Source organism: Microtus pennsylvanicus, chromosome 5 (assembly GCF_037038515.1).
Source record: "Microtus pennsylvanicus isolate mMicPen1 chromosome 5, mMicPen1.hap1, whole genome shotgun sequence".
Classification (NCBI taxonomy): Eukaryota; Metazoa; Chordata; class Mammalia; order Rodentia; family Cricetidae; genus Microtus; species Microtus pennsylvanicus.
In genome coordinates this window covers 54,270,350-54,285,000 of record NC_134583.1, presented here as the reverse complement: position 1 = coordinate 54,285,000, position 14,651 = coordinate 54,270,350, and the positions used below count along the sequence as shown (strand labels likewise).

At 51.0% G+C, this 14,651-nt stretch overlaps 1 protein-coding gene across 2 annotated transcripts in view; it reads right to left on the bottom strand.

Moving 5' to 3' along the window:
• The window catches only part of Bmal1 (basic helix-loop-helix ARNT like 1), a 101,474-nt gene that overhangs the window by 35,395 nt on the left and 51,428 nt on the right, over positions 1–14,651 (bottom strand). For both annotated transcript variants that reach the window (XM_075971924.1, XM_075971925.1), the window contains exons 3-4: positions 3,938–4,065; positions 139–264 (exon numbers count right to left, since the gene is read on the bottom strand). The gene's annotated coding sequence lies outside the window, so the exon portion shown is untranslated. The remainder of the gene's footprint in view (positions 1–138; positions 265–3,937; positions 4,066–14,651) is intronic.

The window sequence follows — 14,651 nt, the reverse complement described above, 5'->3', positions numbered from 1 at the left end:
CCTGCCCCTCCCTCCCTGTTCTCAGCACCCGCTCACATAATCAAACACAGACACTGAAAATGTCGGACAGTACAAGCCATTTTCCAAGTTCATATTTTACAAGCACAGAGTACACAGACTCAAAAAAGTCTTAAGTACCTGGTAAGGGTCTCTAACTCCAAACCCTGGTGAAGGGGGGTCGCCCAGAGGGCCGCCAAGAGCTCCAAGCTCCACAGGATTTGACTGGGGCGGTCACTCCCACCCTCTGGGCCCAAGTTCCCACATCTGCAAAACAAGAGGGTAAAGGTGAGCCCCGCTCCCCAAAATCACTAGTGTGCCCTGAGGCTAGGGCCCAGCCGGACTAGTCAGGCCAATGCCAACTCCCGCACACACTTCTGGAACCGACATCTTTATGCATGGGTCTCCATTTGTCACCTCAGGCAGCTAGTGGGCAGCTCTTGCGATCTCTAGTCCCCAAAGCTGCCTGGCCAGTCTCAGGAATTTTACTTATCACTGATGTTGCTTCTCCCTTCACAGGCCTTTGTCTCCCCTGGTGTCTATACTCAGTCCCCGTTTCTCTACCACATGCCTTCTGCCCAGTCTTCACCTGCGTGCTGCAGAAGACGTACACTTCGGAGGCCCACAGGGCTGCCAGCCTCCCCTCACACCCTGGCCACTGGTGTCCCTTCTGCTCTCAGGGACTTCCTGTTGGCTCTCCTGTGCAACTTCCAACGTCCCCCTCGTTCTCACTTTAGATGATAATAATTTTCCTTTTTCTCTCTCTTCTTCCCCCACCGCCCCCACCCCAGCACTGGAATCTGATGCCAAGGCCTCGTGCCTGCTGCCAAGGCTCCACCACTGAGCCACACCCCAGCCCTGCCTGCTGGCTGTAAGTCAGATGGTGGCCAGCAAACACATCTAGCAGCCCCAGCGGGTGCTGCTGCTGAGGCTCCGCCTTCCCTAAGGCCTGTCTGAATCCAGCCACTGGGTGTTCCAGCCCATCATTCTAGGGCCCCTGCCCCTGCCAATCCTGCACCGCTCATGCTCCCCACACGACTGCATCGTTCTCATCCGGGTGAGCAGCTGTCATATAATTGCATCTTAGAGGGAAAAAAGTCAACACATTATTTGTCCCTATTGCTCAGGATGTTGAACCCAGGGCCATTCGCTGGGCAGATGCTCTATCTTAGTTCTGTGCCATCCCCCACCCTAAATAAACTGTTTGGAACATTGTCTTCCTATTGTCCCATTTTCTATGTCTCCACCTTTTTCTTGTTTTTTTTTTCAAATAATCTAACTCAGGCCAGGATTTTTTTAAAAAATCTAATTTAATTTTACTTTATTTTATGTAGGTGGGTGTTTTACTTGCATGATGTCTATATACCCACTTGTGCGCCTAGCATCCATGGGTGTCAGAAAGGGGCACCCAGTTCTCTGGATCTGGAGTCACAGAGGGCTGTGAGCCACTGTGTGGGTGCTGGGAATGGAACTCTGGTCTTCTAGAAGAACAGCCAGCACTCTTAATTTCTAAGCCATCTCTCTTTGGTCCCCAGGTCAGGCTTTGTCCCTACACGATGTCTTTACAAGACTGGGCTGTCCATGATAGTTCAGCAAGGACCACAGTTTTCTAGACCAAACAGCCAGCTCGCACTCCCTACCCCAGTGACATCAGCAGAGCTGACCTCTCCATGGCTACTGTCTCTGTCCACGCTCAATCCATAGGAGTTCTAGCTGACTGTCTCAAAGGCCACCCATACTGTGACAACCCCAAGCGTCTATCTCCAACCTGGCTGTCCCCTGAACTCTAGACTTGTCCAACCACCCATGCCCCAAACATCTCCACCTAGGTATGTGACAGAGACCGTACTGACATGCTCATGCTCCCAAGCAAGCCTTTCAGGCCTCCTGAGTAGTCAAGTGGCCTCCACCCTTCTAGGCTCCAAGTTAAGAAGCCACCTGACCCTGCCATTTGTCTTCTTATTGGCATGGAATTAAAAATACAAAACAGGACCCTGCTAATTGTCACCTCCGCAGTGACACTTCTTTGAAGGGCCATACAGCATGAATCCTGCCAACCCTCCTTTTCAATACCTCGATTTAAATTGTCCAAATCCACATTTCCTCTATAACAACCTCCTTCCCGCCCTCCCCACAGGGCGGTCAGCTCTGGAGAGCAGGAGCTCCGCTCTAATGACTGCCCCCAGCGTGCGGAACTCTTCCTGGCACACAGCAGTATTCCACCAGATCAGAGATGAATCAAATTATCTGCATACGACAAAGAGGAGCTCTGCGCTCATCACAGATGCTGTAAATGCTTTTTGCGTTCATTTCCTTTTGACTTTTTGAATTTCCTATATAGTCTTAAAACATTACAAAAATCATTTTCAAAATAATAGAACACAAATATCCTTATGTCAATATTTTGTAACTTTTAATTTATTTCATTTACCTTTTTTTTTCCCAGACAGGATCTTGCTGTGTAGCCTGGAACTCATTATGTAGCCCAGGCTGGCCCAAACCAGTGATCTACCTACTTCAACCTCCCAGTGGTAGGATTACAAGCATAAGCCACCATGCAGGCTTCTATTTAATTTTAGTCTTGTGTACGTGTGTGCACATGTTCATGTGTGCACCTGTGTAAAGATGTGTATGCACACGCATGTACATGTGTAGAGGCTGAAGTTGACTTTGGGTGCCTTCTCCAATCATGTGCCTCATTCCTTGCGACAGGGTCTCTTACTGAACTTGAACTCACAGACTGGGATAGACTGGTTGCGGCAAGCCCCAGGATCTACCTGTGCCCACCTTTCCAGCACTGGATCGCAAGGGCATGCCTTTATACTCGGCTTCAAATTTGGTATTTTTTAAAAGATGTATTATTTTTATACATATGAACGTCTTTGCCTGTACATGCACTATGTGTGCCTGGCACTCTAGGAGGTCAGAAGAGGGCACCAGACCCCCTGGAACTGTAGCTACAGAATACTGTGAACTGTCATGTGGGTGGTGGGAACTGGACCCAGGTCCTCTAGAAGAGTGGCCAGTGTTCTTAACCACTGAGTCATCTCTCTCCCCCTTTTAACAGTTTTAATTATAAGCATGTGTATGTCCGCGTACACGAGTGCAGGTGCCCACAGAGGCCAGGTGCCCTGAACCCCTCAAAACTAGAGTTAGAGGCAGTTGTGAGCCACCCAATGTGGGTTCTGGGAATCAAGCTCAGGTCTCATACAGAGTACTAATGTGCTCTCAAGTGCGGAGCCATCCCTCCAGCTTCTATACCCAGTTTTCCACGTGGGTCCTGGGATTTAACTCAGGTCCTTAGGCTTGCTCGACAAGGGCTTTACCAGCGGAGCCTTTTCTCTAGCCCCTAATTCTCCTTTTCTACTTACAGATTCAATCCTGCAACTGTTCTGATATGCCATTTACGGTTAGACATTTCTCTCCTCTCTAGAGTGGATGCACCATTGTCCAAGACCTACTTCTTAGACCACGCTTCGTGTTACCAAACACCTAACGTGGTTGCTCTGCTGAAGAGCTGAGTTCACTCTTACTACTCTGTTACCCTAATCTAGTTCTTCTAATTCTACTATCATACTATTTGTACAAGTGTGGCTTCCAAGCACATCTTAATTTACTAATAAAGGGAAAACAATCTCCAAATTATTTTTCCTCTATTAGTCTTAGATTTCAGAACCATCTTGTCTATTCTGGCTTGTCCTTTGGGGAGCATCTTATAAAATTCACGGTGTGTGACCACCGTAACTGCTGACGTTCACACTGACCTTCAGGAAAGCAGGAGAGAGGCTGAATATATAACCTCCCCTCCAGGTCTTTGTGGTTTACGGACCCTTTCCCCTTGCACATGTCAGACCTGGGGTACCACCAGGATCTGACTCACTTTTTTAACAGCCTAACAGCTGAAGGCCACCAATGACCATCAGCTGCCAGGGGTTATTACCTGAAGTTACACTTCTCAAGCTTCGATCCAGCGTGGGAGGTACAAGGGACCGCTGTACTTGCTGGTCACCTCAGAGTGACTTTCATGTTTTGTAGCTTCCTTCCAGGCAATCAACTTCTTCCAAAACCCTACAGTAGAAAACCCAAACAGGTCATACGGGGATAAACAAACCTAGAAGTCTCTCGTGAGCTAAGGGGGATAAGAGGGCTAGCTGCTGACCCACATAGAACAGGCTCCCAGTCCGTCCATCACCACATCCTGGCCACACTCGTTGGCTCAGCACTGCCCGTCTTTTATATCCCTGTGATGCCTGAGTTGTAAATGCATGAATCTGACAGACGCTTCCTGTGAAAACCATGCCTTCTAAGTATGGATTCCCGGACACGTTCTTAGGAAAGCTAGGCATGCTTTATTACTTCTTTTACTGGGTTACACAGTAACTGTGAAAGTCCGGGTGTTACTTTACATCAGACACTGATCCACTTACGTGGGTTAACTGATTTAGACTTGAACATCACTCACGGAGGCAGGTTGATTTTTTCTTTCTTTTTCTTTTCTTTTCTTTTTTCTTTTTTTTTTTTTTTTTTGAATTTTCGAGACAGGGTTTCTCCGTAGCTTTTGGTTCCTGTCCTGGAACTAGCTCTTGTAGACCAGGCTGGCCTCGAACTCACAGAGATCCGCCTGCCTCTACCTCACGAGTGCTGGGATTAAAGGCGTGCGCCACCACCGCCTGGCACGGAGGCAGGTTTTTACAAAGGGAAAATCCTTCAAGAGGTCAACAGACTAGTCAGCATCACACTGAGAGTGGCGGGCCACCACAAGCAACTGACAATATTATTCAGTTTCAGTTCAAGCTGGGAGTGGTGGCGGGGCTGGAATCTCAGCACTTAGGAGGTAGAGTCAGGGGGGTCGAAAGTTCAAGGTCATCCTCAGCTACACAGGAAATTCAAAGTCAAAATGGGATACAGTGAGACCTCGACCCAAAACAACAGTGCTGGGCATATAGCCCAGAAGTTGAGAGAGCTTGTTACTCTTCCAGAGGACCTGAGCTCAGTTCTTAGCACTCACATCGGGTCGCTCACAACCACCTGTAACTTCAGCTCCAGGGGATCTTCTGGCTTTTATGGCCATTGCTATCATGAGCACATACCTACATGCAGGCATACACTTACACACAATATTTTTTTTGTAAAAAAAAAAAATTTTTTTTAAACAGCTCTCTGTGCAAATGAAAGCAGTCACCTTTACCCAGAGGACAGAAAAGGACAGAAGTCTTTTGGCCCAAACAAATGCCAGCAGGACCAGCTCAGGTGTTTAAAGAAAATCCCTGTGAACACCAAGACGTCTAATGCTAAAATGGGCATAACATCTGCAAGGGGTCATGTCAGCCAATTGAAAATAATGCCACCTCCTTCCAGCACTCAGGCCCCACACTCTGCCCTTCAGATCTCTATGGTAGTTTCCTGTGTGGGGGGAAGGTTGATGTAGAAGGAACACAGGGGCCTTCCACATGCTCCTTATGCATGTTGTTCTGCCTGCAGCAAGCAACCTGCAGCTGAGAACACTCTCCTGACCTCCTGAAGCAAAAGTCCTGGCGCTGGACTGGCTGACTCTGGCAGTCTTTGTAAAATGCTATCTGCCTCGAGGATCCTAAGACCTCTAGATGACTATCCAGGTCCATGACTCCTCCATGCAGCCAGCCTCAGAATCCTTCACGGTCCAACACTGTCAACTCCAGTCCAGGCACATGCAAACATTAGATCTGGGGACAGAGCTAACAGTGACAGTCTCCAGGCTTCCCATATGCAACTCCAGCTCCACCCGAGTCCCTGTCCAGATGGAACATGGTTTTCTCAACTCCCAAGTCAGCAAGGGCTAAGTTATACAGGGCCTGTCTATACATACTTGCACGCATGTGCACATGTGTGCGCACGCACACACAGTCCTCCCCAGAGCTCCTCTAAAGGATGGATCTAGCTACTTCCCTGTATCACCTGCCAATGTTCTGTCAGACATCTCCAGATTCAGCCCCTCCCTCTACAGCCAGTGAGAGAAAGCCCTCACCCTCCTCCCGTAGGGCACTCTAAGCCTCATTTTTCCTTAAGCCAGAAAAATCCCAAACTCCCTAGCAGGACACGCTGGGGCTCACTCAGTGCTAACACACTGCCCAGGGCTCAGGCCAAGAGGAAGCACCAAGGTACCCAGGGACTAGGTGGCAAGGGGACTCTCTTACCATGCTATTGCAGCTCCCCCCACCCCCATCCACTCAACTAGAACCCTGCAGCCCCCATGCCTCACTCGAAGCATTCATGAGCAGACAATCCGGGTCCTTTCTCCCTTCTGTGCTTGATCAAGGTTTCACTATTCTTACAGTTCCTCACTCCACATGAAATACCTACCTCACCATGATTGATTTTTCTAATATTAAATTTTACTGTATAGAATTTATACCCACTAACTTAGACGCTACGATTATCCACATAAAACATAACCGAGAATGCATCCCTAACACGTCAGACAGGCAAGGGAGCTGAGCAAGAGAGGACACTTGACATTATTTCAGAAAACTTTCTCTTTCCATGAAGGCATTCTTAGACAGAAGAACAAGAATAGAGAGGGACCAAGAACAAACAAACAACAAAAACAACAAAACGAACAAAACACAAAAGTCTCAGTTTTCTGTGCTATTTATTTCTGAAAGGGGCTTGAGGCAAGGCGGGGAGGGAGCGCCTGGAGGCCTTGAGTACCTACGAAAGGGACCCTCGGGGGCAGAGGGCTCCAAGGGCCTGCCCCTCCCTGGTACAAGCATGTAAATGTCACATAGAGGCCACTCCTGGAGCCTGACCGGTGCCCTGCAGTCCAGGGCCACACGGATGCCCACTCCTGGAGCCTGACCTGTGACTCGGATGCCCACTTCTGAGCTAGAGTCCTAGAGGTAGAAAGAGGGGCTCACTGGAGAGCCAGGGAAGCAGTTATGGGGGAACTCCTGAAATGTATCTGGAAAGAGCACGAGGCACTGCCCCGCCCACTCCTGCCCCTCAGAGGACAGGGACCCGAGTGCCATCCAGAGAAGCAGGAGGCAGAAGGAATCGTCACAGCCCAGGCTGCCCTTGCAGAGAGGTTGCACAGCTGAGAAGGCCAGGTGGGAGTGTTAACTACCAGTGGGCACCAAAGAGACAGTGTTCCTCTGCAGAGCAAGACAATGCTAAACTCCAAGCCTAAAGAAGCCCATCCTAGCATCTGCAGGAAAGCCAGCCACACTGAAGCCCTCCATCAAGACCTTTTGTCCTTGTCCCTTTTCTCTCATCCTTGCCCCAATACCCCAGAAGGCTACCTGTAGATTCCATGTATGTTCCAACTGTTAGAGACAGGTGAAGACATCGCATTTCTCTCTGGGATCAAATCACCTTTAAAATCTATTAGTACTATTAGTGGGGACAGACAGTTCAGTAGTACAGCACTAACCCAGCATGCATGGGGCCCCAGCACTGCGGGGGGAGGGGCACTATTAGTGTTTGTAAGTTCTTACAGTCAACACTCTTGGGGCTCATTTTCCCGTAAATAGGCAAAGGATTTGGAGTGTGGGGCCAAGTTCCCTACTGACACCTTGAAGATGTTCCCACGTTGCCCTGGATACCTTTTTTTTTTTTTTTTTTTTTGGATTTTTCAAGACAGGGTTTCTCCATAGCTTTTGGTTCATGTCCTGGAACTAGCTCTTGTAGACCAGGCTGGCCTCAAACTCACAGAGATCCGCCTGCCTCTGCCTTCCGAGTGCTGGGATTAAAGGCGTGCGCCACCACTGCCCGGCTGCCCTGGCTACCTTGAGCAAATGGACTGTCAGTCAAACAGCAAGCAGAATGGATATACCTGCACTGGCAAACCAGACACTCCCCAGATGCCTTGGGCAAACTGTACGGTGGTCTCAGTTAATTGCCCTGGATTCTGAAGGCACAGCCCCAGCTAGGACAGTTTCCAACAGTTTGTGACAGACATTTCACTGCTACAGACCTCCGTGAGCTCTACGTGAACCTACAAGCATTCCTGCCTAAGCTGGGAAAGGAGTACTTCCCCAGGGGCCCGAGCAGAGAGGCTCGTACTGTGACTGATGCAAACATGAACTTTAGCTTGAATGTGGTTGGTACAAACACCCTTCTCCAGCCATTTAAGTGTGACTTGCCAGTGGACTAGCTGGGACACCCCCACCCCACCCCACCCCACCCCACCTCCACCTCCTCTACTGTCTCACCTGGTGTTCCAATTTTAAACTTAATACAAAGTGTCTCTTCAATGGTCTTCTCCTGCCTACATTTAGTAGAGCAACTGAGCTGGTACCATGCACGGCAGCCAGGATACTGGCATGGAAGCAACGGCAAAGGCCGCAGGATGGAAGTGACAGCTGAGTAGCTGGCAGTCCAAAGAGCATTGGAGTGGCCACCTATCTGACGGGTGAGTAAGAGTCATACAGCTCTGCAGTCAGCAGGTCAGGCTGCAAAAGCAGCAACGCAGCTGCAAACAAGCCAGGGCCTCAAACTCGGCAGTCAACAGCAGCAGAAGCAGCAGCAGCAGCAAGGGTGGCCAAAGCAGCTGCCCACCAGGACAGCTGCCATAGCAACAGAGGCAGCAGGGGACAGGAGGGACAGTATAGGGGGAGAAGGCGGAGAACTAAGCCTGAGGAAAGACAGAAATCAGCATAGTGCTGGAGAAGTTGCTGGAATACCAGAGCTGTCAAGTCTTTGGGTCCAAGGGTCTCAGACACACGGGGCCCAGGAGCAGCAATCCTAGCCAGCGCTGAGGGCTGAGGAATGCTACTGAAGCCTGCCTGGAAGCTGTGACTCTAGTCACTACCGAGGGAAACCCTGACTTCCTAGGGATGCAGAGCTATAACGCATGTGCAACCTAGGCCTGCAGGAGCCCCCCTACTGCTATACCTGCCTGCCGCCACAACTGCTTACTCCTGTCAACTGCCTATGCACAGTATCTACCCAGGCAGAACAAAAGGACCCCAGCCGGCTGATGCTTAACACTAGGAAGAGGCTACACTGTGCTCTAGTGTCAGGCCTAAGTATGGACTTTCCTGCCTGACCCCCAGAATACGTGAGTAAAGGCAACAGCTAGAACCTTTAGCACAGTGGGTATGCCTGGCAGAAGGTCCTCCTTGTAGCCAAGGTGCTGGGTGGACAGCACTGTAAGGGAAAAAGACCTCTGAGGCTGCCCATCATGAGGGTGAGGCCTCACCACACGCCACCGCTGTGACAGGCGACTTCCCAGCCTCCAGAGCTCCACTCTGGATGCCCCAGCCTGTGCTATTATAGCAGCACGGATGAACAGAATGGCCAACTCACCCGTTCGTCTGCTTCCATCAGTCCTGAAACCTCTACATCCCAGAGGACCCTGAGAGCTGGTTCTGTTGTCTCTGCTGCTGCATGCCTTACAGTAAGGCACAAGCTGACAGAAGGACATAGCTACTGGGGTGTTAGAGCCACGGGGCAGCCAGGCTGGCAAGACTGCCCATGGCAACAACCGACTCACTCACTGTGGTCATGACCCAGCTCACTAAGGAAAGAGTAAAGAACTGTGGTCATGACCCAGCTCTCTAAGGAAGGAGTAAAGAACTGATAAGCAGGGTTACTTTGATCAGAAGCATAGCCACAAAGTGGGGACCGGCAGCCAGGTAGGTATCTGGCTTTACTGCTGATCCTTCTGCTAAAATCCACCCCCCAAGGCAAAATGCGAAGGAAGAAGCACACCCTGACACTCCTTGTGCTTACGCTAGAGCACACCCTGGTCCAGAAAAGCTACAGGAACAGAGCAAACACATTCTCTCTGAGCTTGCTGACAGCCAGAGCAAAGAGGGAAACAGACTTCAGTGGATAACACCAGGAAGTCTATGAGCCAGATCATGGCAACAGGCCCAAGCATGGAAGGGTATCTTCTGAGACCAGGCTGGAACGAGGTAGCAGACTCAGTGGTTCTGGGGAAACAGGCTTTGTAAAAGACGCATCCCTATCTTTAAAGCAAGGCCAGGGAAAGGACAGCTTTCTCTTTTCCCTCAGTGTCATCCCCTGAGTGACCACTAGAAGGCGCTCTCCCTAGAGACACATGAAGCTACTCAGCAACCTTCGATGGTGCAGGAAAATATAGGAGCCAGTGTGCAGCTGGGACAACCCTGTCTAGTGGCTGGATGCCTACTAATCTCCTCCACAAACCTAGGGAGCCTTAGCAGGGCCCTGCCTTGTCATTCCTACCTGCCTACAACCACAAGGAGCTGACAATGTTCCTGAGAGTGGCCTTCCCAGCCCAGCTGGAGAGCCAGAAGGTGACCCCAGCCTTTTTGCCTTGGTACTTGCTCAGTTTCTCTGATATGTTTGGAGGACGGTGGCTTTGACCAGAGGCCAGTTCCCCCAGCCTAATACTCTGGCAGCCTCCGAAGAATTCAGCAACTTTACTTGACAACGCCTAAGTTCAGAGACCATTCACCAAGTGAAGCCAGCACCCTAAACCTAAGGTAACAGATATTTCTACCAAGGTTATTCAACAAGCCATGGCAGAAGCCAGGGCAACGCAGATACAATAGAAACCCAAAGCCATTACATTCAAGGCTCTTTCAGCACAGTTGGAAAGATACGATGTTTAAATAAATGCATGACAGCATAGCCAATGCAACCGGTGGCAATGCCCAGCAGCACAACCCAACTCCTGGAGGGGCTGGTGCACTTAGGTGCCATTACAACAAAGTTCCAGCAGATGGCAGTCCATCGCTTTGATTCCTCATGCACAGAATGGAGAAAATCAGCTTATTGGGGTGTGTGTGTGTCCCTGTGCGTGTGTGGGAGGTGTCAGGTCACTGAAGGTGAAGGGGCGGTGCCTAGGACTGGGTGTTACAGGTGCTTACTGGTGGGTGGGAAGGAGCACAGGGTACTTCACCCTGAAAAACACTGGCTGTGCAGGTCCTGGGGACAGACTGTAGCGCTTGTATGCCCAGTCCCATTAGAAACACAAAGTGCTCAGGAACCCTGAAGTTGAACATAATGAGATCACACTTGGAGCTGTGGGGCTGGACTGTGAATGCAGGGCTCTGTGTGAATAAAGACAAAGTCTTCCTTTGTCCAAAAGCCTTGAATGCAGTGGAAGGAGGAAAGTTGACAGGATTCCACCCTTGGATGGCGCCCCGAGGGCTAGCCTAGAATGGCAGGCTCTGAGGAGAAGCCACAGGAGAGGCTGGCCTCAAGTCCTGTAAAGCACGCTCCCAGCCCAGCATGGACACAGTCATGCCAAGTGATAAGCAGATGCTCCTACAGCTTTTGCTTCGTTTCTCCCTGAGGAGTAAACTAAGAGTAAGCAAGCTATGATCCCTTCGGGCATTCAGGAAAGACTCCTGGTCTCGGCTGTGGGCGCACAGCCTTCCAGTGGCATGGCTGTGGGGAGCAGCCTGAACATAACAGACATCTGAACAGCTGCCCAACTCAGGTGGCCCAGGATGAAGCAGAGCAGACAGAACGTCACAATGAAGTAACTGGGTGGACAAGCAGCCACAGATGATTATTTCCTCAGCGTGAGAAAAGGGACTGCAGAGAGACTTGGATTCTTAGGGACATCAGCTCTGCTTTAAGTATCCATGAACTATCTAAGAGGGGCACTCTGCCTGTTGGGGTTCTATAAAAGAAAGGAGTACAGGACCTTCTCAGAGAGGAGATGCTCATCAGGTTTCAAACCCCAATCTCACCAGGCATTTGACACAGGACACAGGGCCTCGCCTTTATGTGCCATGGCCTTCTGACTGGCATGGCAAGGACGCCAGCAGCACCTGTCTCTTCAGTGAGCTGCATAAATCACTCAGCATGCCACCTGCCATGTAACCAGCTCTGTGTGCGCTATTGTGTCCTCATGGGCATCACGGAGGCCAGTGGCCCATCTCCCACGTCACAGAGGAACCTGAGGGAGTAACTTGACCAAGGCTGAGGTTTAACGAGACAGGAGGAAACTCAGGTTAGTCCTGTCTGGTGTGGAAAAGAAGAAATGGGTACAGAACAAGAAAACCCACGTGGGGTGCAGAGATGGCACAGCCAATCAAGTGCACACTGCATAAGTGTGAGGGCCTGAGTCTGGATCCTCAGCACCCACTTAAGCGGTCACATGCTAGCTGGGGGCGATGGGAAGGAGTGGGTGAGGATGCGCACACAGATCCTGGGAGCTTGCTGACCAGTCTAGCCACCAGTGAGCCTGCCTCAAAAATTACGGTGAAAAACAATCAAGGAAGACACTGATACCAACCTTTGACCTACACAAACACACACACACATATACGCACGCACGCACACTCACATACCTACCAACAGGTACAAATAGGTACACAAGGCCTCAAAACTTCTCCAAAGTAGCTCTGCTGTGAGCTCTGTTACCGAGAGCTCTGCGGGCCTTTGATGGAGGATGCTGAGTTAAACAGGCCAACTCCAGTTCTGCTGGGATTCTTGGACATTTAAGGTAGCCCACTCCAGAGGGTGGAGATCCAGGGACAGTAGAATCTCTACTTCTCCAGATGTACGTACCCACAAATCATGTTTTATCTAACAGTCGCAGGTTTAACAGTACACACTGAAGGAAATGCCGCTCTCTCTATAAAGTCACTTGGATTCTGAGTCCCCTCCCCTGGGACTTTGCCTCCTCCTGCTACTGATTCCCCTCCCAGGAAGTATTTATGGCTTTATCAGCCTTGTGGCTACTCTGTCATAGCCTAGGCTCTGAGGTTCTGGTCCCACGCTTTCACTAGAAAGGACTCTCTCTGGCTTCCCATTCCGAACGGCACTATCCCTTGCTTCTGGGAATTCATCCACTCAGCCTATTCCCTGAGCATCTGCAACCAGGACGGTGACCCAAAGTCTTACTTGCCAGCCTGGGCCCCAGAGTTGGTTTGTGTTCCCTGGAGAATAACAATGTCACAAAGCTAAAAAATGAATTCCTTGCCTTGTTCTCCACAACCTCGCCACTGCCTCTCTAGGAAGAAGCTAAGCCAGCCCCAGCCTCACCATGTCTCTGTGCTCAGAGGAGACACAGGGAAGGAGCCCCAAGGTACCATGGAGGATAGAGGAGCCATGCTCGAGGCCTACTGACTGAAGGCCTGTCTGTCACCTGGTCCCTTCTTTCTTTCTAGTGCTGTCTGTTGGTTTGTGTGTTTAAGCACTGCGGAATGAGGGAAAAGAGCCTGGCTCTAAAGACTCTTCACCGAAGAAACTTACTGCCTGAGGTTGAAGAAAATTCTGGAAAACATCTGCATCTTGTTCTAAGGAAACAAAAGAATGCACTGCTGTTATTCGGTGGCAAAGGAGGGATGCTTGCAGGAGGGAGAGCAGGTGGAGCAGCCTGAGGCCTTCTGCGTGTCTGGCTGGGCGATGCTGACAGGCAGGGAGGCAAGGATGGGTCTACCAAGGGCTGAGACTCAGACAAGAGAAGGCCCCTGCCTTCTGTGAGGACCACACGGGAGGAAGACCCTGCAGAACGGTCTCTACAGGCAGCCTCCTCCTTTCCACCACACACAACATGTGTATGGGTGTTCTGGGGGCAGTCCCAGAGGGGGTTTACGGAGGGCTGCAGAGTAGAAGGTCTCCTGGGACAGTGGGACACAGCATGGCTCCAGGGCTGGCCAGTAGTGAGTGGCCTTTCTAACTCCCCAGCAAGTGGAGAGGAAGAAGCCGTGGATCCCTTCTGAACCCGGCCGCTGGAAGAAGGGACGGGCACAGAGTCAGAAGATGCTGAGTGAGGGAGGATGGTGGGCAGTGTGGGGCCTCCTATGTCAAATCTCACCTCTGTCACTTGAGGGCTGAGTGTCCTGGGCAAGGCAGGTGGTCGCTAGGGGTGTGGCTTCCTCCTCTGTGGGGACTCCCCCTCTGTGGCTGGCTGGACTTAACCTAAGAAGAACACTGGGCCGTCCAGCCACCTATTTAAGCAGAAGAGCTGGGGCTGAGTAAACAGGACCACAGAGAAGGGGGCACTTGCCAGAGACGCAGACCCACGCAGGAGGCTTTAGGAAGAGGCTCAGAGTCTGAAGACAAGGGGACCTGGGGCTCTTAAAGCAGACAAGAGCAGGGACAGTGACGTCCAGAAACCAGGTAGGAGTGGGTGAGGACAGGTGAGGGAAGGCTGGAGAGAGACCTGGAGCCGAGCGCCAGCTCTTCGCAGCAGTACTCCAAAAACACAGGGCGCTCCTAGAAATACAAGCAGATTCTCCAAACTCCAGTCCCTGACTTTGCCTGAAACACTGACAGGAGCCCCTGCAGGCAGGCTGGTACCAGGAAGTACAAGGTACCTCATGTCCCATCAGCACCCCCAAACCTTCCAGCAACCCACTCTGTATACTGCCGAGCACCCGCGGGAACCAGGTGATGTCTGCTATGACAGGTCTGTTAGAGGAAGCACATTTCCCCACACATACTGCATGTGGCCACCACACTTCACTTGGGGGTGACTCTGTGACGGCGAAGACACTGTGAGCGTGCTGAAAATATCCAGTGCCAGGAACGGTCCTCTGCAGCCGTGAGGTATGGGGCAGGGGCGCCACCCCTTGTCCTCATTTGGGACACATGCCGGCAAGGGTGGCAGGCAAAGGAGGTGAGCAGTTAAATTATACTGGATGCTGGGCTGTGATGAACGTGCTGGGGGTGGGGGCTGGCATAAGGGGAGGAGGGCAGGACACCCTGGGGAGACAAGGCAGACAGGAGGA